This window comes from Lagopus leucura, unplaced genomic scaffold (assembly GCF_019238085.1).
Source record: "Lagopus leucura isolate 7727_CA_CO unplaced genomic scaffold, USGS_WTPT01 Super-Scaffold_100012, whole genome shotgun sequence".
Taxonomy (NCBI): Eukaryota; Metazoa; Chordata; class Aves; order Galliformes; family Phasianidae; genus Lagopus; species Lagopus leucura.
This window is the reverse complement of record NW_024962267.1, coordinates 1,352,346-1,374,639: the sequence shown is the minus strand read 5'-3', so window position 1 is coordinate 1,374,639 and position 22,294 is coordinate 1,352,346. Positions and strand designations below refer to the sequence as shown.

Sequence of the window (22,294 nt, the reverse complement as noted above, 5' to 3'; positions counted from 1 at the left end):
AAAGGATTCTAGAGTTAGCACTTCAGGGAGCAAAACATGGATGTTCTTTATTTTTACTATTTTGATATAAATAGATATATATACACTTATTTTCTGAATTCAGACTTCTGGATGCAAATGTTTTCTCAGTAATATGGTAGGGGACTATATGGGAACTGCCGAATCATGGCCTGAACCTCTGATTGATCACCTGAGTCAGACACAGAGCACAGGTGAAGGCAATTTACCTGTGCTGCTGGAAGGGGTGGAGCCTGGCTGCACCTCTCCTATACCCATTTAAGAGCTGACTACCTCTGGGAAAGGATCTCTTCTGGAGATCTCTCCTTAGGAGTTATGCAGCAAGCCCAGGATGTGGGTAAGCTTTCTATTTATTCTTTTTGTTGTTATAATCTGCTCTGCCAGACTCACTTGTTTGTCTCATAATTATAACATCTCTGTTTTCATTGACTATTTACAACTATTTAGGTCTAAAAATTCATTTTTACTGAATGTTATCTTTCCAAGCTTTTGGCATACACTTTAATTTTCTTTTGGATGTTTGCTTATAACCTATAACCTTATAACCTTCCTATAACTCTTTGTTTAAAACCACGTGGATGTTTGGTCTGGTTCCTGTTGGTAGTTGCTGTAGACTTTCCAAAGCAGAAGAGTCTGTCAGATGGAAGTTATGTGGCTTGATGGTTTGCTCATATCCCTTTTCTCCTACAGCTCTATTAGGCCAAGTTCTTGGCTATAAGAGATAGCTTCTCACTGAGGCCCAGGAACAAAAGGTGTTGTTCCTTTCGTGCTTGCACACTTCCTGACTGACCTCTTCTTCCTCATCTGGTTTGAAAGAAAAGATGCCAGCATTGATCTTGGGATGAAGTGCACATAACAGCACTTTTCCCCAGATGATTTTCATCTTTCTCTTCTCTTATTTGAGTTCTCGTATTATCTACAGAAATTATAATCCCTTGAGGGCAGAAGCTATGTTTCACGTGGCTACAGTGGCGGCACAGAAAGCCAAAAAGGATTTAAATGCTATTTAAGTGAATAGTTTGCTGACACATACTTTCAAGTTATTTAATCGGTGTCCCTCTTTTTTTTTTTTTTTTTTTTTTTTGTTAAGTCTAATCCACAATTGTTATAAGGCATTTCTTAATGTGTAGATTATTACTTTTTCACATGTTGATGATGATTCCATCTGCTTGGCTGCATGATTTAGGAGAAATTCTCCTTGTTATGTAGCTTAAATAATTATGGCATTTTTGCCCAGGCCTTGAGTGTCAAAACAGAAAAACAGAATTAAGGAATAGCCAGTAGGAAACTAAATTGCAAGATTTGTGTAATATAAGGACAATATCTGAGCATGTTTTTGGCCATTTTTTTTATATATGACTATATGACAGTAAAAGCCAGCAATCAGGCCAAGGACCTGATAGAATCTGATAGAGCATGTCTGAAAGAAATTTCAGTTTTAAAAACAAACAAAAAAGACAAAGCAGCTGAGGAACTAGCCAAAAGGAAAAAAAGCATTGGTAATGGTGTAGACCATTCATGGCTACACAGAATTGTATGTGTACTGCTTAGCGTTGACCATTGCTTGTGATCTAAAGTTTCTTCATATTTAGAGTAATGCAGACTTTGTAAGCTTCAGAATGTGAATTAGGCTTAGTAAAGGTCTGGAAGGTGAGCTATTCATTTGCTTTACACGCTTGGGTTGTTTGCTTGACTTTTCAGAAAGATTCTTTCATGTATACGACATAATGTCAGGAAAGTCATGGAGATGAATAAGGGAGAGATGTGCAGATAAAGAATGGAGGCTGTTCAAAATGGTGGGTAGACCTCATAATCAATAAATAATATTTTAAAAAAATATAGCAAGTCTTGGAGACCAATAATGGAAAAAGGGAGTTAAAGAGAAAAAAATAATTCTTGAATGAATCCTGTAAGATGTAAAAATGGTTTCAAAAGGGGTCTATTAGAGACTCAGTTCATTTATTGAAAATTAGAGCTTTTGATATCTTCAGATTATGTCTCTTTGCAGATAATCTTGAAAAACCTGGATTTACCTGTACCATGGTAGATTATGATAATATAGATATTTAATGATAGTCTTGTTTTCCAGGTACTGCTGACAGTAGGGAGATAGACAACGTTCGTGAACTTTTCAGAATGGAGTATAGCTCTCTTATGTTTGTAAGCACCCTTCACTATTTTGTCACCAAAGATTGCAGATATTCAAATAGCTAAGCCCACATCTCAAAAGCTGATCTAATTTCGTATCTTTCTTACTCACAACAAAGGCAAAGAACAATGTTGTCTGTTGGCCTGTTCTTGGTATGTGGCAATGAAGCACCTGAAGGAAAGCAGTAAGTGCATGAGCTTGTCTAATACAAAGAAAAACATCCAGAAAAAAATATTTTGGTGGCAGTTTGTTTATTGACAGTGATACCTCATAGGTAAGGAATCAGCAGTAACTGGTAGATCAGCATTTGACTTCTGAGGTTTTTGTTAATGAAGTATGAGAATCTAGCCATTTTCCTAAAGAAGTGGGCTCTCCACCAAACTGCCTCTGTGATAAAAAGGAATGTTTTCACCCTGAAAACCTCTGCTTTTATAAGGTGGTTCTGAGGACGGAGCTAATACTGAATGAGAGAGAGATACTCTTTCTGCCGAATTCTCAGAGACTTGTTTTGCCAGGTTTAGAAGACAGCATTCCAGAGAGATTCTCTGAGAACCACTTAACGTTAGAAATATGTCAGGCCTAAGTAGGGCTTTACCCTTCTAGTCTCCTCTCTCAAAAGTAAGCTCAGCATCCCTTGACTTTTATTCCGTTTTATGAAGCCTGCTGTTAGAGACACACCATTTTTTTTGTCTTCAAAGCTTAGAAGATAGTTAGCATAGGCAACCTATCTTTGAGTCTCCAGCTCACTCCTGTTTAGATACCTCTCCCTCTTATCTTCCTAAACTCTCTTACTATCCACAGATACTGCTAGTCAATTGGGATATCAAAGATTATGCAGTTTCATTTTTACATTCCCTATATTTCCAGTTAATTAACTGGCTTTTGAATTTAAATACAACAATGCCGCTGAGGCAGTTGTAGAAATGAAAGTATAAAAAATGGTTCTGGCATTTGTGCAGCAAATGTTCAAATTAGTGATATTAATGACAGTAATTATTACACGCAATCTATATAAAATAAAAAAAAAAAAAACTCTGACCAAAATGGGAAAATGTGATTTTTAGAGTCAAATGCAACCACGAGAGAGTATTTCAGGTCCCTAGTGTGCGGTAGTGGTGATGGTGCAAGAGTTCATACATCACTGTGAGTGAAAGAAACGACTTAATCTTACAACTGTGGCTGAGGCAAATTCTCTGGCTTTATCTTTTGAGATCTAGTCTGATTTTCAGTAGTGGTATCTGTCCTGTCTGATCTGCAGCATAGTTACAGCTTTACCACATACCTGACTAAGTGAAAAGTATAATAAAAGGAAACACTTACTTGAAAATTCTCAGTGGTAGCCCCATAATATCAGGGAAGCGGTTTTGGTCCTGCTGCTACCAGGATCAACTGACCATGAGGGGTAAAGCAGTTGTGGTCCAGCTGGGACCATGAAGAAGAGTATCTGTAGGACTTGCTCAGAGCCATTTTTGCATTCTGAATAAAAAACCAGTTATAAATTCAGAAATATCAAAAGAAGTTCAGCTAATTACCATGTTATATCAGATCAAATTTCTAATTATTTCTTCAATCTGCTTTTACTGTATGTCTGAGTCACAGTAAAGATTTCAGGAATATGGTGAAGCTGTGCATTTATACCTGTGTTTATTACGAATCTGTGCACAGAGCTCTACCTGCAAAGATACTTGTCAGTCAAACAGATTTCACCATATTAATTCTCTTTTACTAATTGGGAAATGGAGGTGAGATAACATTTATGTCATGTGAATGACGTATCTCTGAGCTGAAGCAAAATCACAACATGGATTTATTGTAAACAGAAAACAAATCAGTTTAAAAGTGGAGTCACACAAGTGTTTACTTGTTCATTTAGAGTTGAAAGAAAAGCAGCAGCAAAATTTGTGGGAATACTGACCATACTGAAGGCCTAATTATGGGACAAGCATATTACCTACTTTGTAAAATTTGTGAATTTATATGTTTGCCTGGTGTATGGAAATATATACATGGGTCTGTAATTTATATGATATATTTCTTTAGTCATTAATTACCACTTTTAGCTCTAGCACTTTAGCGAACTTACATTAAAAATAAAAACAAGCAAGTAAAGTACACAAACAAACAATACAGTAAAGTAATATCTCCCTATAGGGGCATAGGAAATGGTAAGGAAACACATATCTAATACAAAAGAAAAGGAGAGAAAAAAAAAACTACAATTACAAAAAAAAGCCCTACAAACTTGCCTTAATAAAATGCATTTGCCTTTTTTTTCCTCAGAATTGAAGATCCACTTGGAATCTGAGCCCTTATGAAAATGTCCTGTTTTGTACAAATAATCACAAGACCAATTTCAAATTCATCTTTACATTGGACTTGTTGTGAAGAATGCTCTTATTATTAAATGAGGATTGTCTTATCCATTTTTTCTTAATAATTTCATCGCACTTCTTTATTTTTTAAATTTAAAATGATGCTGTATTTCTTAAAGAAGCAAACAAATTCATATATGCAAATATGTCACAAATCTAACAAATGCTACAGATTATACAACTGCCATGTTATTACGTCCATAACTTTAAAACCTTTGCTTTGGTGCAAATGAACTGGTAGCAGGAGAAGTTGTGTCAGGTTGTCATTGACTGCTAAGAATAACTGCATAATTGCACATTTTATTCTATCCAGATAACGATGTCTTTGAATTATCCATTTTTTCCAGGGCGAATTTAAAAAGTGTGGGAAGGAAAACATGAAAATATACTGCCTTTTGAAGCAAGTTAGTAGTAAAAATGAAGTAGCAAAATATTTCCCTTTTCCCTGCTGGCTTGTAACTAATGTGAGTTTCTTGAAGTTTTACGTGCCAACAAAAAATGATAAATATGTTGGAAAAAGGAAGGGGAAAATGAAAGAGTAAGCTGACCATATAAAGTAGCTGATGTAAAGATGGAGAGACATAGCCATAGAAACTAGTCACATAAATAGTCATGAAATGAAAAGTTTCAGATTTGTATTGAAGTAAAAAAAAAAAACTACTTAGAGAAAGGCCAACAGGCCAGACTAAATAATCCTCGACTTAACGTCCAATTCTGAATCACATATTAGCTGCAGAGATTTTAATGTAAATATGCCATTACACTGTCATTACAGTGATCAGGCTGCATGGCTCACAGGTCACATCTCAGCCACTGTTAATTTTGCAGGCAAAAGCTTTTTTTCTCTTGAAATGTTAATAACTTTCTATTAGTTAATGTAGCGTGACTAAAATTCAGATTAGATATAATTCATTTTAATATCTGTGACTGGCTATCCCGATCATTTAGCAATGGTTTCCAGCTGAATACAAGATGCTAAATTGGACTCATTTGCATAGCTCTGTTAAAGCAATGCCATTCTCTAAATGTAGGCATCTTGAAATTAATTTAAAAGATTTTTTTTTTTTCTGGTTTTGCTACCAGGATAAGATCTTTTGCTAACAACTAATTGAAGTTACTATAAGCCTAACACACATCTTTTTCCTTCTTTTCTCAGGAACAAATGACTAGTTAATATCATTAACTAGGGAAAAAATAGCCTCAGTTCTTCTTAGAATATAAAATGGTTGAATTGGGAATTGTGGACAGACCAGCCATCACTACTTGTAAGCTTTGAAATTAATATGCTTTCCTACTTTTAAGCACACTTAGCTACATTGTTGTATGTCAGAAGTTAGCACTGGAATGACCTTGAAACGATCACTGAAACCATTGTGTTTGCTTAAAAATATGCTGTACAACACATGTGCATTTAAGGTGCAGTTTAGCTTTGGGGACCTTCACCAGTTCCTGAAAGAGTTCAGCACACTGGAAAATGTAGGTTGTTATTAATCACTAATATTCTTCCCTTAATATGCACATATAACACAATTTAATGGTAATGGGAGATACATTAGCCCCACAAGGAGAGAATGGCTGTCCAACTTATCACGCCCTATCTTTGAATGTATTTCAATGAACATGTATGTGGGGGTTTTCTGAGACAATGACTTGATACAATTGTAAAGAGGGATGATCAGAAGCCTTTTTTCTTTTAAATTAAATGCAAACAAGTAAACAAGCCTATTACTTACATTTGTCAGTATGAACCATGTATGTGGCATATAATATATATCCATGTATCCAATTGAAAGTAGTGTCTTCTGAATACTAATTAGACACTCACATGCACAAGGACATAAATCAACAGTGGCTTTTTTATTATTTGCATTATCACAGTACCTAAAAGTTGTTGTGGTGAAGCTTGGAACCCTGTCACATTGGTGTGTGTACAAACATGCAGTCTCCCATCCCGAGAAGGATCAAAATAACTCTGCGACTGCGAAAGGAGAGACAGTTCTTCCCCTTAATTTACATACATGAAACCGAGAACAAGGTCAGAAAGAAATAGAATAATGAAAGTGTCATGGACTGACAATGCATCAGATTATGTAACTGTAAAATTTTACATGCTTCACAGTGAAGGAATTTACTAATTTTTAATTTAAAATGATTGAGAAATGTGAGAGAAATAGTTCAGAGTGAAAATGGTGGTTCATATGCTTTCATGTTTCTTTACATCTCCAAACTGTTTGATGCCTCTGTGTTACGAAGCAGAAGACTCCTTGGCTGCCAGTGAGATCCTAAGATTGTTCAGCACTGTCTTGTCCATCAGTTTGTCAAAAACCTTTTGTAACAGTTAAATAAATAAATGAATAAAATAACGTAAATTAGGAGTAAAAATTATAAGGAAATATTTTGCATAACGCATAGATTCACCAATAGGACATAAAGTTACTGCAGTTATTTTCATAAAGCTGTTAAAAGCACAGTACCTATTTTATTTAAGAGCATGGATTTGAAGTAAGAAAATCATGAATGGAAGCCTGTTAGCCCTGACACTCTGTGTCCCTGAGAGAAGGCAGTGCGACCAACCCTGGTATGACATCACCTGAGTACCAGATGCAAGACCACAGCAGATGGGGTAGGAAATTGTGGGAAATAATGTCAAATCTGTTGATCTGCTAATGTGTACATACTTAAATATATGTAACAACTCTTTGCCTTTCTGTCAGACAATTTAAATGTGATTGTCCCTATCTCCTACACTTTCGCTCTAAAAAACAATGTGTTCTGGAATGCTTTGTCTGCTTAAGTTTAAATCACTACTGGCTCTTTCATGGGAAGTCTTATCTGATCCTCAGCTTAGTTTTCTTCTCTCAGCTGGTCATAAAACTACCCATCAAGCTCATGAAAATGCTTATGCGCAGCGGTGTTGGACAGATGTGCTTTTCCATTTGTAATGAATTTGTACACTTTCTACATGGGAATGAAATGTCATGTTCAAAATTAATAGATAACAGTGTATATCTTTCATTATAATATAACACTTACCGATTCCCGAATCTAGAGTTTCTCTATCATAGTTTTTTTTTTTTTTCTCACAGAAATTAGAGGTTGGTTTTTTATTGTTGTTGTAGAAAGTTTTTTTTTTTTTAATTATAATAATGACAAATATATTTCTGCTTGGTAAATATTAACTTTTATGTAATTCCTGACTGGTGTTGTAATATTAGATATAAGAAATCCTGAATCAACAAATTATAACATCCATTAAAGCATTAAGGATGGGTATAAATGAGGCCTGGACATTCCCTATTTTGGGGAAGTTTAGAATTTTATTGATGGCCTGCACGGAACCCAAGAAATTGCTGAAATTGGCAATGTTCTCCAGATTGTGTTTGTTCTGGTCTGTCTCTTTAGAAGAGTGGCAGACAGGATTGCTGTTAAATAAGCACCAATAAACTTCTTAGTTGAAGGGGGAGAGGAAGGTTATTTGTAAATATTTTAATTGCTCCACTTGGGCTGGGAATAAAAAAGCTTACAAAATAGCACCCACAAAGCATGTCAATCTATATTACCTTGTCAGTGAATGAAAGACATGCCCAACCTAATTTTACGTTGTTCTGTTTAAGTGTTTCTATTTTCATCTATTTTAAAATTACTTGATACTTCTGTTTTACAGAAACCAACTGGATGATTGGATGTCAGCAATTCACTGGGAAGAAGAAAGGTAGCAATAACTGCTGCCTGGGGCGGGCTGAGATATGGTCTGGATTTGAATGTATAGTGACTAACCCCAAACCCCATATAGTTGTACCTCTTGCTTCAAGGGCTTTTTTTCTTTCTTTTTTTTTTTTAAACAGTTAAAAATTCTCCACTCTTTCAGAATTGTAGAAAATGTGGAGCCCCTTATTATGGTTCATGGGAAAGAAAATGCTACATTCACTCCAGGTATTTCCATACAGGAAATGCTGTGGTAAATAAATAAGTTGGTTGGTTGGTTTTCACAATCTGAAAAATGAAGAGAAAAAAAAACAAAAACAAAACAAAACAAAAAAACAAAACAAAAAAAAACAACAACAACAAAAACCCTAAACTAAATAATTTGGAGCTATCTCAGTATAGTTTAAATGATCTCACTATAGCTCCAAATAATACAAGAGGACTTCTATAAATCATTCCCTCAGCCTAAAAAATAACACTGATTGACTTGGAAAATAGAGCAACTGTGAGGAAGTTAGGACCAGTTTGTAGATGCTTTATTAGTAGAAGAAGAAACTAAATTCAGTGGATAAATTATGCATTATAAATTATTCCCCCAGGATGTAAGTTGTAACATTATTGTACTGTAAATTTCTGAGCTATATTTATGCCCTTGTTTGACCAGTCATCAGACAGACGCAGAACAAAACATTGTATGTAAGAACTCTTCCTAGGGCTTTTCCAGTACAAGTTCATAGGTTAGCAGCCATTCTTGCATGTTATGCATCCAACCAACCTGCTGCCATCTACTTTTCCTCAAGAAAGGTGCCTTCTTTCATGCTGTGTATTGCATAAAGACCTCTGTGGCTCTCTTCTGGACTCAAGAGGGACATTATTGCAGCTTCCCGTATCTAAAGTCTATGATGAAGTGCATAGGTCAGAGAATTCTCCAGCCAAGAGCTAATGCAGCTCGTTGTGCCTTTTGAGATTTCTGGTTTACAAACACAGTCCTCGCAGGGTAACTCTGGCCATAGAAAGAAACAGGCCCTTTATGCTGCATTTGAAAAATAGCATCCTTTGTCTACCTCTTAAATTGTAACAGGAATATATAGTGAAGTGCACAGCTTGTCTTTTTTCTAGATCTATATCCTCTAGGGCACTGAACTGAAGTTACTTCTCAGTCATTTCGTCTCAGATCAAAGTCATTTCACTTAGAAACTCAGGTTGAGCTTGAAGGCACAGTCTCTTAAGTGAAGGTCAATGGTTTATCCATTACAGCACCCAACCCCAAATTATTTTTGCAATTAGTAATATTTATATCTGTTTTTATAGTGTAAAAGAATAAAGAAAGGATAGTCAGCATTTTCAAGAAATACAAGTTAAAGGTGTCCTATCATTTAAAATGATATATCATGTTAGAAAGGAAACTTAAAAGCTGGCATATGCAATCTAAAATTAAATACAGATTTTGAATTTCAGGCTGTGAAGCTAAAAAGATCAAAGGAAACTCTTTACAGTTCTTTGGAATTTGGTATTATGCTTCCCGGGAGGTCATTTACTCCCATAATTTAGTCTGACTTATTTTGGCTTCAGTTCCATTAAAAGTATGTAGCAAAAAGAGGGCCTCTTTTTACTTTAATTTTTAACTGCAACCTGTCAGTTAAAGGGGAAAAAAGAAAAAAGTATCTGGAAAAGGATGATCTACAGAAGTACTAATAGCTTTCAAATCTTTTGACTTTTTGAGCCTGATATGGCTAGAAACTTATCTGGAAAGATTGTATTTTAACCCTTTTGACTGTTCCTGGACGCAGTGTGCGCTTCTATTGAAAGAGAACTTATTCACTGCCCTTGAACACATATTCTATCATTTTCACAAAAACATCTTCCTTAACTGCACTGTCTTGACTTGTTGGACACAATAGTAGTAGGACCCCATCAAAAGCATGCCTATCATGTCAGTGAAGTATCCAGTTTTCCTACTGTCTGGAGAAACCAAAAATGAGAAGGATACCTGCTGTGATGTGAAGGCAGTGCTGATGGGTCTGAACAGACTAAAACGTAGTCTTACTTCACTGTATTTTGGGATCAAGAAGTGCAGGGTAGTTCCAAAAGGATGACAAAAATTTTAAGGAACTTTTGCCTTTCAGGAAAGATGTGGTATAGACAGTCCTGAGGCTATTATTTTTAACCTATGCCAGTCTGTGCAAGCAGGCCTTACAAACAACAACAACAACAAAAAAAAACCCACAGGTGCTTTCTGTTCTGAGACAGTAAGACCACCTGGCAGCAGCAGGAGAGGGTGGTCCAGAAGTATGCTTTCACATTCCGCATTAGCACCAATCCTTTCTCACTGAGGAATGAAAGGGGATGGTACAACAGCTGAGCTGCTCATCTGCAAGAGGCTGACTTTGGCCAGGTTTGAGGACAGAGGAAAAGGCAGGGAGTGGGGCAGAGATATCCAGTCTGTAGAAGACTTTGCTTGACATTCAGGCTTTTAACTGATCCTGAAGAGAGTCCCAGCAAAATCACTTAACAGCTGTATGATCTCACTGCATTGTAAGATGCACTTGCATATGCTAGATGTGTGTGTGTGTGTGTGTGTGTGTATATATATATATATATATATATATATATATAGCCTTGCTTTTGGTTTTGGCCACACAATTTAACTATTTTGTATTCAGTTCAGTGCAATACATACAGTCAATCAAGAAGCATGCATTTGATGGAGTTCATCTCCTCTCCTGCCTTCATTTACTTTCTAAACTGCTAAAAGTTTTTGAATATTTCTCTCTCCCTGCTTTCCCTTTACTGCAGTATGGTAAATAAAACTAAAAAACAAAAGTAGTATTAAACTATAACAATCATGATGGACTGGTCTTATTTCTAGTATTTGCAAAAATTGGGATACTTACTGTTCCATTAGAAATGACTAATGATAATCTGGTGTTCACCAAGAATTTTTCAGCAAGGTATATGTTTGAAAATATCTTCCTGTATGATTAATGCTTTTTAAAACATAACTGTTTCCATCTGACAGAACCAAATGGATTAGGAATTTTACAAATGCTTTTTTCTTTCTTTTTTATTTTTTTTTTTTTTGCAGCCAAGGGAGTAGTGGCAGCAGAGAGGTTAATTCTCTTCTTTTCATGCAGGTATCTTCTTAGAAGAGAAGTGATTAAAGGAGCTTCTTTTTTGGCATAAAAGTGTTTTTCTAATCTTGTTGAAGTGCCTAAAATGTGTTTGAAGAGCCAGATAAAAGCTTGGACTTTTTATTTAATGAATTATTGGTTGTATGTTCCACTGTTTATTTTGCTCTGTCGTTGAAACATATTTTCTTAAAATGTCTTTTTCTCTGCTGCAGTCAATAGGCAGTAATGATGCAAGACATACAGGATAAATTTCAACATCAGGTATAAAAGAATTGCTCTCTCACAGACTCATACCATTGCAAAGATAAAGCAGGAAGAGATGACTCATTTTAAAAAAACATTGGGAAAATCTTAATTTCTTAGAGATACTTGGGATAAAAAAATCTATTGTGTATACTTGTGTATATATATTGTGTATTGTGTATATTGTGTTTATTGGGGGCTGGACTCGATGATCTCTGGAGGTCCCTTCCAACCCCTACAATTCTGTGATACCTGCTTAGCAGGTTCCCAAAGTGTTTCTGTTCATTTACTGTTGCCAAGATTCTCATCTCCACAGTATTCTACTGGTTATTCTCTTTCTCTCACTCTCCTCTCTTTCTAATTTGGATTAAAATTTTGTTTATTTAATTAGGCATCAAGTACTGACATGCAATAGAACCCTATTTTGATTACAAACACAGTATCACTTACTTTAAATCACAGATTATGGAAATCCTACCCCCAATGCTAGAATAGGGAAAAAACTCACTACAGTCAAGCAAACCTTTAGCTAAAAAGATTAACATTGTACCATGCAAAAGTTCTCTGCTGATTTTAGATCCCTCAGTGGAAAATTAGACCTAGTTTATTGAACTAAAGGCATACATTGATAAAGAGAGCTCTCTGTTCTCACAAAGGTATCGACTGCTCCTATCATTATAGGATTCCACAGTATGCTTTACCACTGGGGATGGAATAGATCCAAAGTGGAGGAAGAAAAGCTGTCTGAGCACATGCAGAACTTCCCTGAACAGCAGTGGCTTTTTGTACTTCTACCATGTATCTGAAAAACCATTATGACCAAAAAAATCGCTATAGTCAGAGCTAGCATATGGAAAATGAGGCTTACCTGTGATCTCCAAGGATCATGTTCTCCATTGAGTAGCACATGTTCTCTGGCATCAAGTGTCTACAATGTTCTGCCTAAACCTGGGCATCTGAATGGGTTTGTCTTCAAGAAGCACACAATAGACTCACATGTTACAATGGCTATTTAGAAGGTTCACTGAAGCATGGAATTTTGTTGACTTGGAAATAAATAAGGTAGCCTAGACTGTCAGCAAAGTTCTAATTGTATCTAGTTCTCATAGAAATAGCAAAGCATTACATTAACACTGCTAGTCTCAGAAACTGAGATTCTCCGTGTTAAGCATTTTTTTTTTTTTTTGCTATTGCTCAGTCCCCTTCATCTAAACCTGGCTGCCCTCTCTTCCCCTAGAAATTGCAAGAGTTGGAAGGCGCAGCAGTCCAGCTTCGGTATCCATTGAGATCAAAACTAAAGAAATGGACCCATCTCTATTCAAAATGAATTTCTTTCATACAAAAAACACAAAGGAAACTGAAGCTACATTTCTAAATACTGAAAAGCAAAGAATAAAGGTGACTTTTCCCTTAAAGTGTTCTATGCCAACGTCATTTAGTGCTTTGGCAAATCCCAGGATATTCTAAGAGGACTAGTTTAGGGTAGTAAGCCATGCACATACCTTTTCATTAACTGCTTATTTTCAAACAGAGGCCTACAGAAATTCCAGTGCTCTGAACCCTCACAGGGGAATGAAGCAAACAGAAAAGATCTTGTTAAAAGTGTCCTTCTCCAAAGACTACTTTTTTCCATTTTTTTAAGTACTCTTCTCTGGGAAAAGAGAAACCAGATTTAGCTGAAAATGCCCACTGTGCCAACTTCCAGTACTTTCTTGTATTTGTCAATGGCACCAGCCAGTTTTGGCATCACTCCCTGTTTGTCTATGGCTAGGGTTCCTGAAAGGAGGCTGAAATAGTAGACAGGGTCACTTCCGTGGGTAGATTTCATGAGATTGCATTCTCTATGTGCATGGCTTCTGTTTCTCCTGTGTATACCAATGATTAACTATGATTAGTATTTAGTTACGCAGAAGCAGTGCTTACACAAGGTTAGTGCCTTGCTCTTGTGTTCTGCTTTCTGTCACTCATCCTTCAACCTGGAGTCCTCTATTTAGCATTACAAGTACCTTGAATATTCTTCTGTCATCTCTAACAACCCCCACTCTGCTTTGTTCTATGGTCTTTCTGAGCATCTTTGATAGCTGATTTTTTCCTTTCCTTACCGTTTTTCCTTCTTCATTAAAATAACATTTTAAATCCTTTCTTTTCTCCCTCAGAGACAGCTTTTTTCTCTTCTTTTTTTCCCAACCTTTTCTCACCTCTGAGAAGTTCCCGAGGTGAATATTCTGTCTTGTCAGTCCAGGGCTCTTTCTTCACAACTGTGTATCTACTATCTTGTTCTCCAAACTTCTATCACAAACTTTTACAATAATAATATATAAATAATTATTGTATTGCATTTTGTACTTGTATATGGATGTTAGCTACAAGCAGATATTAACATGATATTGAGATTGTAATATTATGCAAGAAGAATGACATAATTTAAGCAAATCAATAAGGGTTAATAAAACCTAGATCTTGTCAGAGTAATTTGATATATATTGATGAGAACTTTAGGATGTTATACAAATGTAGAGAGAAATAGTTTTTATGTAAAATTTGATTTGATTTCATGAAACATCTTATTACAAAACTTGAACATTACAAGATCAATATGGTACATACTAAATATATTAAACATGACATTGTTCTTAAAAATGTAGTTGCAAATAGTGAGCTGTCCACTGAGTACACATACTTCTAGTGAGTTGTTAATCTGTTTTTATCTTAATTCATGGTGTAGAAGAAAACCATCACAAGTTGTAGACATCGCTAAGACTATGAATGCAACATATAAATAAGAGATTAAGGAATAATGACAATTCTTAAAGGATACATTGAGAACAATTGAGTTAGGCACAACCAAATTGCATTTCAGTGAAGGTAAGATCATACAACGAGGTACAAAAAAGTACATGTGGGGATGCATCAAGAAGAGTGTACTTATCCAGGAAAAGTTACAGTGAAAAAATTGGCTGGAAGGTGAAGCATGATTTGTCACTTCTGTGAAAATTGTTAGTGTGAACCTGAGCCAAAAGATCCCACTTTACGCTTGTTGAAGAAAAACAGGTCTATAAGCAGGAATCTCCACTGCCTTTTAGGTGAGGCAATGACCTCTCTGGAAATACCTTGTCTTGTTCCAGAAACCAGATTTGTAGAGATGCAGAACACAAGAAGGATCTGAGAAGGGACAGGAGTATGATTAGAAGACAAATAATCTATTGTATACTGGGAAACTCAAAATGCGCAGTCTCAATTCATCAAAGCAAAAATTAAGCACTGATTTAATTGCAGTCCTTAAGTGTGTATATGAAACAGAAATGTGATAATCTGTGCCTCTTCAGTCTGATTAATAAAAAGACAACAGTATTCAGTGAATCCAAAGGAGCTTGTAAAATCTTGATTGAAAAAATTGTATATCTTTTCCTGGCAAGGATTGTTAATTATTGAAAAAATTATGCAGAAGTGTGGTAGTTTCTCCATGATCAAAAATTTAAGCGTTAGAGCTGGATTTTTTTCTCCTAAAGAAAGTAAGAGCAAGACAAAACTGAAGGAAATTGTGTGGTATACAAGAGGTCAGACAAGATGTTTGGATGTTCCCTTCTGTTTTCAGAGCTTACGAGTCTAGGCAGGAACTTGTTCAAAGAATTTATAATCTAGTCTTCTATGGGATTACTCATATGCTTTAAATTGAACAGGTGTTTAAGTGATATGCTGGATCAGGGCCAAACAGAGCTAGGCTGGTGGCATGCCATTTCAGTGCCCTTTCTGCAGCTGTGGCAGAGCAGAACTTCAGGCTGGTATACTAAAAGCCATCATATTGCACCAAGTAATTGGCTTAGAAAACAACATAGATTAAATGGTGTAACCAGGACTAATTTTGAAATGAAGGAAGTACTGAACTGAAAAGTGGTACTACAAATACATGAATATTACAGCTCTGTGGCTCAACTGAGATCGACTGATAAGAGATTTCTGGTGACCTATGTGGAGTGCACTGTTACAGCAGCACCATCTTTGCAGCTAGATGCCATGCTAAGGTAGGAGTTATCTTCAAATAAATCATATACACAGTACTAGACTTCTAATCACTTCATTAACTGATGCTGCTACAATGGTATTAAATGGTTGTGTAGACAGCTCTTGGTTATATACATCATGATTGTGGCTTTCTTCCTTTTATTAGCTTTCTCGATCTCTATTCTATGTAATAACTAGTTAAATGATCTGATTTATGTGCACAGATGTAGGATTATGTCTGGGCAAAGGACGCCTGAGCATTTTACATAATTTATCTGGCTTTGATGTGTAGCAGATCAAAATAAAGTTCTAAAAGGAAAATCTGGATGGAAAGGACTTGCTAAAAGACATATAATCTTACTGCAAGAAGTTGCTGACTTTTTATCTGACAACTTTCGCGCTGTTTAGCTTACTCCTCTTACACTCATCATTGCTACTGCCTGATAAATGCTTTCTTCTTCTCGTTATCTTTGCAGATTTCTCCATTTATCTACTAATGTTCTGCCAATGTGCTAGTGGAGAAGAGCTGGTCTTCATGTCTTGCAGCTTTATTACTTTAGCTTACTTTAGCTTATTTAAAACTGTGTGGTTTACACCTCAAAATGGTATGTTATTTCTGTGTGAGGAGCTAAATGCCTTTCCTCCTCCTGTCATCATGGTTGCAATTGACAGCAGTATCTAAGTAAAGTAAGTTTGGAAATTACATTTGAAACTATACAGGTCTTTTGGAGAAATTCTGGTTTCAATCAAAATTAAAATGAAAAACACTGTAAGGTATGGCTTGGCAAAATGATAATTCATATGAAATAACTGTAGTTCACATTTAAGGGGTACTGCCTCGCATCTCAGGATAACCCCAGCAAACAGCATCAGGTTTGTGAACTTCTGGTTAACTCCCTAGTCACATTCAGTGCTGCTGTTGCTGCTCTAGATAAAGTAGTGGAGCTGGAGATGTGAAGATCAGATAGTTTCTAAAGTGGTTGGGCAAATATTTGGTGAATGTCTAGGCTGTGTTTTTCAGAAAGCTGCCTAACTTGCAGACAATCTCAGCAATTTCAGAGTGGTTTATGGGGTGAAGAGAGGTTTGCTAGCATGTACTGTACTCTAATAGTGCTGCCCTTGTACAGCTCCTCAGAGGGCCACAGCAAGCCAGCATGCACAGGGCAGTCCTGTTCAGAATCACCTTGGGTGGGGGCTCAGGGCTGAAAGCAGGCATACATTCTTATGCACCTCCCACTCCTACAAAGATAACTGTAAAAATCTTTGGGTTTTGTTTGTATTTAGAAGCCCTCAAGCATCTCCCTTGGTACGTCTGTATGTACAGTACAATTATGCATGCATTAGGCACCAAATGAAAACAAAAGGCATTTACCATTAATTACAGTGGAAAGTCACCGTATTGTGATCATACACAGCTCCAGTGTTGCTGCCCAGCTAGATATCCTTCTCTCATGCAAACAACAGAGCCAAACTGAATTACATAAAAAGAAGCTACATACTGACTCCCAGCAGTATGTTTTGACAAAACACTTTGTCTACTTAAATGATTTCAGATGCTGTAGTCAAAAGCCTTGACTGCAAATAATGGGTTCATAAAACCTATCTTTAAAATTTTACCTGACAGTAATGCTGTGCAAATATCTGCACTTCTAGTTCACCTTCTCCACTTGTTTACATCAGGATTTTAATAGAGTGGCTGTCACAAAACAACAGCTAAAGGCCACTGTTTGATAAGTTGCTATAAAAACAGACTGTTTAAAATGACAATTTCCTTCTTAAATTCAGCCATCACAAAAAGGTGGTGGTTAGGAAAATACTGAAGAGTAACAATTTTTAGGAGGGCTGCAATAAAATCCTTTCAAGTTCAGTGACAATCTAACCAGCAATGACTTTGTAAGAAACTACATTTCCCATCTGTCTTCAGTGTTACTGAGAAGTGACAAAAATACAAAAAAAGAGATGAATACTAGAAAAGTGAGAAGATAGATAGACAGATAGAAAGACTTCTATTTTTATATTGGCTTCCTTAGTTTCCATATGACTACAGCTCATTAACTGCTTGAGAAAAGAATTGTAACAGAGGAAAACCTCTAAACTTTACGTGTAGAACAAAAACCTAAGGAAAGATCTTCTGTCAGTCAGTGCTCTACCTTAGAGCTGCCAGCATTCCCCCTGTAGAATGGCTATGCAGAAGGCAGCTGGATGCTGGTGGCCCTAACATGACCTCCAGGCATGCACATCCAAGGCCCAATTCACAAGAAATCACCCTACACAGCAGCAAGTGTATACTGAAGTGCTCTCATCAACAAGGTGTGGGGTATGGTCAGGGAGTGTATTTTAGCCTGTCACAACTTTCCTGAGGAGAAGGCATGATTTGGAGGGAGGATTACTTTACTGGCAAGAGGAGTGTGTAGTCACCACTGTGTTCTTCTGTCATGAGGCAGAATTGTACATTTTTGAGTTTTCACAAAAAGAGAACAACTCCCCATCATCTCTAATAGTTGGTTAAGTGGCATAGCTGAATCTTATCAGTATAACGCAGAGTAAGATTTCTATGGAGCTACACATAAAGGAGAATTTCAGAGCCAGAATGGAGGTGAAAGATATGTAGACTGGCTTAATCTCACTGGTTTAGTTTAGTCTAATTTTATTTTGTGCCAAATGAGTCATTCCACTCTGTTGGAGATCTTCACTCTCAGTAGACTTTCCATAGACAAAAGCCTTGGAAACATAATAAAAAAGTACCAGTATATCAAAGATAAACACCATGTTTCCTTGGATGTTACCAGAGCTAAAGATATTAATCATCATTTTGTAAGAGCTACGATGTTTAAAGTAGTTGTAGTCAACCTGTTTTCCTTTTGTTGTTGTTGATTGTTATTTCTTTTGTTGTGTTTTGCAGTTTTCTGTTCTAATTTTAGTCCCCCTGATTTACTGCTATGTAAATTCTGAGACAAAACTTCCATCTTTGATGAAATTGCATGTGCAACTCAAGGGAGAAAGACAAAATGAAAAAGCTGAAATTTATGAGAGTAGACATGAGACTGCTAAAGCCTGTGCCGACTCTTGCTTGTGTTCACCCACATTCTTCTCTTCTGCCAGTATTTTGGGAGAATTCCTTTTCTACTTATTAAGGGTTCACTTTATGAATCAGTCTTACTCACCATTGATCAGAATATCTCTTCCAGATGAGAGAGCTGGCCTCTCACAGAGGCCCTAAGGCATAATACAGCAAATGTCATGTATGGCTCTCCAGACCTACTGCTAATAGCACTAACAGCAGGACTTCATTACAAATCTCTGAAGATCCCAGTGAAATCAAAACTTTAACATGCACATACAAATCCCCCTTCAACAAAAAAATGTATTGACCTGTACAGGTGGGACCATGGAAGAAAAAAACTGAGTATTTTCCATTCTGCTCAATCCTTTGGAAAAATAATCATGAGTATTTAATGAGGAGTGAATTTTATTACAGATTAAGGGAACTCGTCACACAGAGGGAGCTACAAAAAAGGTTTAGTGGCACTAAGGTTAGTAAAATTAGGGAAAGATGCATTGGTATCTCCAACGAGTCAATATATGAAACTGCAAAGGTTTTGAATAATTATTAATGTGATGAACAGTAATAATAGCTTCATATCTCAAAGTCTGTTGATCCCTCCTTATGTTGTCTCTGAATCCTCCATAATTATCACAGGGAGTTGGACTGATGCTACAAAGTGAAAGGGACAGAACTGGTGTGACCACCTGTGGAACGCAGACATGTATTGGATTCCGTGCTTTCTCTCTTGCCTCTATGGGGTGAGAATCCCCCTAGAAAAGGAAGCAGGTACCTACATTAGAACTTTCCCCTTTCCCTTATCAATACACTCAACTAACAGCACATAATAACTCCACTTACTGCATTCCAGGAGTTGCTGAAGACATGCATTAGATGCTGTGTGCAGACTGTGCCTTCAAAATACTTTTTACAGACAGTACTAGAATGACTAGAAATTTTCAGCGTGGTTATTATTAAATAATTTGTACCTGTGCAATGACTTACAGCAAAGTCTGAAAAATGCTTTGGCATTAAGAGAAGCCTCTCAATGTTTTTGAGGAAAGAACTATTTCTGGTCAGAACCTTTTTTTTTGCCTTTTTTTTTTTTTTTTTTTTTTTTTTGTCCTGTCTGGTTCCATTCCCACTCTTGCTTTTTCACGTCTTTTATTGTTATGATTATTACTATTATTACTATTATTAATATTATTACTATTATTACAGTAAAAATACGAAACTCTGGGCTATTATTAAGGCTCTCTCTGTTCTATTGTGACTTTTAATGTCCAAGAGAAGAGCATGAGTATGACTTTTTTGCTCATTTGCTGTGTGTCATGGAAAAAGCGATCTTAGATATAGATCTGAAACATAGATCTGAGTTTTCTTTCTTCTTTTTTTTTTTTTTTTTTTCCCTTCCCCAGTACTCAAAGCACTTGCTTAAAAAAAGATACAGAAAGATACTCAAAGAAATCAACTCACCTGATACACTGTAGGAAGAGATTTGACCATAGCTCCCAAACTTGTGCTCTGACCATCAGTGAACAGCTATGCTTATCATGATAACTTGTTTTTAAACCAAGAGTGATGTGCAGGGAAAATTAAGATTGTATATTGATGGAAAAAATGTAAAATGGTCTGAAATATAGGAGATAGGGTGATGGAGACTGACCCCAGTCACCTATTATTTGTGTAATTTTAATTACTCGCTCTTTAATTTAAGCAGCTGACACACACTTTCAGTGGTGTTCAGAAAGTTAATAGGGCAGCTGAGTAAGGACTTTAAGGTCATATTCTTGTCCTTTGGTGCTTATTTTATTTATTAGTTGCTTCATTAATATTCTTAGGATTACAGAAATGATCATTTATGTATATAATACATCTTACAATACTATACATTGGTGAATATTGTTCTGTTTATTTCTAAATATGTCTTCTTGATTTTTAGTAGTAAATTTAAAATTTGTATCAAGTTTCTTCCTTCTTTACATTATTTCTTAGTTATGATATGTAGTCATCAGTTTGCTGACAATAATTTTCCCAGATGTCACTCTTTGATTCCACCCTTCCCAACTGAAATTAAAATATTGACAAAAAGCATTTAGTATGAGCAGAGAAAAAATGTGAAGAGCCATTTAAAGTAGAGGAAGTTCTACATGTATTCCTTCTATACATATGCATTTATGATTCATTTCCAGTTACATAAAGAGTAATGTGTGTAAAATTAGTGTGCTGTCTCATGTTCTTCTTGTATGTAGATAAGTGATGACATTTAATTGGCATTATTTTTTTAAACCAAACAAACTACTATTTGCAATGTGAGAATAGAGAGAACCTATTGTTTCTGGGCCATGATATCTTCAGTGGAGTTGAAGGGGAACTGGTAGATTACTGGAGTGAATGGAGTTTGCCTTGTTCATTTATTAAATCTTTTTCCCAATTTATTCACCCTCTTGCTTATGCATCTGTCTTTGTCGATAGCACTGTGCAGGAAGGGAAAGTAAACACAGAATTGGCTGAGGACCTGCAAGTTGCAGCAGTAGCTCTCAAGAACAAAGGTGCTTCAAGCATGTGGTTATCCAGTTCCTGAGGATAGAAGAGTGGACATGGTGCCATTCCATCATCCTCCAGCCAAACTTTCATAGTAGGGATAGAGGGAGCATGCAAGATGCTGCCTGTGATATGTCTTGTGATGAGGCTCCAGGAGAGGCTCCTTTGCTCCCTTCTCTGGCTGGAGAATGCTTGCTTCTTCCCAGCATTTCTTTCTGAGCAATTCTACCCCTTTGTGCAGGTCCATCTCCCACTGGGAGATGTTACCCAGTAACATCTGGGTACAACAACCAGTGTTACCCACTGGTATGGGTGCACAACTTGAGAAGAAGAAGAAGAAACTCCCTGCTCCCATCACTCAGATGGAGAGGTGACTTTGGACAATGCTTTGCAACTGTAGTTGAAGACAATGAGTGCACTAATGAGGTGAGTCAGAAAAATTATCACTGAATGGATGACTATTAAAATATTTCTCATAATTCCTTGTGTGTTATCATGAATATTGTTTTTTTCTTCATTGGCACATTTTATTACTTTTCTGTTTAGAGGTTACCTTATGGTGGACCTTTAGTATCCCTTAAGGCTTTACAAACAAGACTGTGTATCAACAGATTGTGTGATACAGTGACACACATCAGTAAGTATTCTCTGTTTTAAATTCATTGCAGTGAATCGATCTCATAGCATTAACAAATCTTTTTACATATCATCCTGAAATATCTATTCAACTTAAACAGCATGGTTTAGACATTGAGCAATGGGCAGTGAGATCACAGTCAGCATTGTAATCTGAAGAATTATAGAGTTTTAAGGAGGAATGTGTTTTCCTGCTGTCAATAAATGTTGTAAATCCTGAATCAGACAATGCTGCAGTGATATCAAGACAGAGCAATCTAAAAATGTGTAGCAGAACTGCTAAGTCACAGCCTGAACCAGAAATTGAGCACCTGGTGGGAAGGTAGGGGCAATCCAAGGCACCTCAGGTGCATGCAATGCCCCTGAGTGACTGGAAGGGGTGGAGTCAGAATCCCCCACATCCCAGACCTCATATAAGGGTTGGCAACAGAGGCAATAGTATGTTGCTGGA

The 22,294-nt window shown here is 36.5% G+C and overlaps 1 long non-coding RNA gene across 3 annotated transcripts; it reads left to right on the top strand.

Annotated features, from left to right (window-relative positions):
• Nucleotides 1-313: 313 nt before the first annotated feature.
• Nucleotides 314-7,429, top strand: LOC122181967. Of its 3 annotated transcripts, XR_006179644.1 has the most exons (5): nucleotides 314-355; nucleotides 4,887-5,003; nucleotides 5,696-5,804; nucleotides 6,418-6,574; nucleotides 7,028-7,429. It is a non-coding gene; the product is annotated as an uncharacterized LOC122181967 (long non-coding RNA). The 3 variants fall into 3 exon arrangements; XR_006179642.1 differs by having other exon boundaries at nucleotides 6,418-7,429; XR_006179643.1 differs by lacking the exon at nucleotides 4,887-5,003 and having other exon boundaries at nucleotides 6,418-7,429.
• The last annotated feature ends 14,865 nt before the right edge of the window (nucleotides 7,430-22,294 follow it).